The following is a 2340-nucleotide window of genomic DNA, read 5'->3' on the forward strand; positions in this document are numbered from 1 at the left end:
CTCAGATACTGTCCCTGTTCTGTGCCCTGGCTCAGTGAGGACCTACACATGGTAACAGATTTTAATGCAGATTTGGGATATGGTTGAGGTTACACCTATCACAAACAGAAACACTTTTAATTTAATAATAATGTGTTCCTATTTTTAAGTATCCTCTGCCACTCTCACAGTGGGACTCTCTCCCTGAATAACATTTCTCCTTGTGCTTTCGTCACCTACCGTGTTACCCTGCTCCCTCCCTTGGTGGCCCATGCTAATGTCCTCTCCTCTCCACTCTGATTACTTATTCCAGTCACTGAATTCTATCTTTTTCCAGACTATGCCCACTTATCAATGAGCTCATGTTAATTTTATAAATGAAGAAGGCTCTCTCTAGGATACTACCCTGGTAAAAACTGAGAAAAAAAAAAAGACTATGAAATACATACTTAGAACTAGTACATTTACCCTAAATAAATATGTTATGGTAGTACACATTGGCTTTCCTTGGCTTTCTCCCTTTCCTCAAACATCTCTCCTTTTTCCTTATCCTTCAACTTTCTGTTACATTTCTCTTAATTATGGAGGGAAAAAATTGCTGTGGCCAGAAAAGAATTTTTATGAAAAATTTTATTTTCACATTATAACATAACAAAATCATGGTTTTCAACCATACAAAGTGGTAATTAATAACAAACTCATACCTGTCAGTTAGTAAGGGTTTTCAAGATTAAAGACTGGTTTCTTTTATTTCCCCACTCCTATTTTTATTTCTTTCATTTGTTAAACTACTTTATTGAGCTATACATATTTAATATATACAGTGTGACACGTTTGGAGATAAGTATACAATAAGTATATACTTGTGTTTGAAACCATCACCATAATCTATGCCATTAACATATTCATCACCTTCAAAAGTTTCTTCTTGCACTCATTATATTTTGTGTGTGAGTTTTTTGATTACTGATTCAGTCTCATTTGTTATCAGTCTGTTCAGGCTTTCTATTTCTTCTTCAGTCAGTCTAGTTAGGTGCATGCTTTTAGGAATTAATTCATTTCTTCCAGGTTGTTCAATTTATATATATTACTATTATGTATATAACTATGTATAACTGTTCATAATAGTTCCTTCTGCTATTTTTTATTTCTGTGGCATCAGTTAAAATGTCTCCCATTCCACTTCTGATTTTCTTTATTTGAGTCTTCTGGGTTTTTTTAAATCAGTTTAGCTAAGGGTTTGTCAATGATATATTGCTTATCTTTTTTTAAAAACCAACCATTAGTTTCATTTATTTTTTTCCTATTATTTTTTGTATACTACTTCAATTATTGCTGCTCTAATCTTCATTATTCTTTCCTTCTGCTAGCTTTGGGCAGGTTTTAGAGTTCCTTAAAAAGGAGGGACACAGAAAAATTGTACTTGGGGATGATTATACAGTGGGAAATTAATGGCAAATGGAAGGTGAGACTATTTGTAATTTGTGAAAATCTGACAGGCAATTTGTATTGTTGGTTCCTTAAAACAGTTTTAAAAAAAGAAAAACTGGCAATATTTGACCAAGTATAATCTCTGCAGAAGTACTCCACTCCTATTCCTGTCCAGTGATATTTTCTGGCTCTGTTGGTGTTTGGGCAGAAGAAGAGGGAACCACACAATGAATTAATGCACTTCCAAAAGGCTCTTATTAAATACTAAAGTATCCTTCCAAACCAGAGATGGCTACTTACATATTATTCATGTTGATAACAGTATTTAAATGGAAACTTTTCTAAGGATCCAGATGGATACTTCATGAATTATACCTCATGAAATGAGAACACTTAATTCAGTTCTAAGGGTTTTCACATGGCCAATTGATGCATTTTCAAATTTGGGAACAATCTGTAAAATACTGTAATGCTCATGCTTGGATGATCAGTGATTAGAAGAAGGGAAAGGCAGGAACATTTAAGTCTCACCTGAAGAACTTTCTTTTTCTTTCTTTTTTTAACAGAGGAAAGCACAAACACAGTCCCCCACTACCACAAATTAAGCAGTTGAGTTTCCCATATCTGGGAAAATTGCAGGGGTCAGCCCAGCTGGAGTGCAATGGATAAGTCTCGCCCAGGGAAAAATCACCTTTGTAATCATGGTATCTCCCCTGCTAGGTAAATATGAGGAACTTTTCAAAAGAGAAGATCCCCACATTTTGCCAGAAATTGTGACCACTGTATGTAGAGAGGTATAAGTCCCTGTGCAACATGCACAGCAGATGATTCTGATGCAAATATCCCACACGTCAGGATCTGCCAGAAGAAACCCTACCTGGTGTAAACAATCCAAACACTATCTGTTTTGCTTTTCCGTTCAGTTTTTCA

General features: G+C 35.2%; 1 non-coding gene across 1 annotated transcript; it reads right to left on the reverse strand.

Annotated features, from left to right (window-relative positions):
- Positions 1 to 1973: 1973 nt before the first annotated feature.
- LOC118973430 (U1 spliceosomal RNA) lies at positions 1974 to 2138 on the reverse strand. Its single transcript, XR_005062741.2, has one exon. It is a non-coding gene; the product is annotated as a U1 spliceosomal RNA (small nuclear RNA).
- Positions 2139 to 2340: the final 202 nt, after the last annotated feature.

This window comes from Manis javanica, chromosome 1 (assembly GCF_040802235.1).
Source record: "Manis javanica isolate MJ-LG chromosome 1, MJ_LKY, whole genome shotgun sequence".
Lineage (NCBI taxonomy): Eukaryota > Metazoa > Chordata > Mammalia > Pholidota > Manidae > Manis > Manis javanica.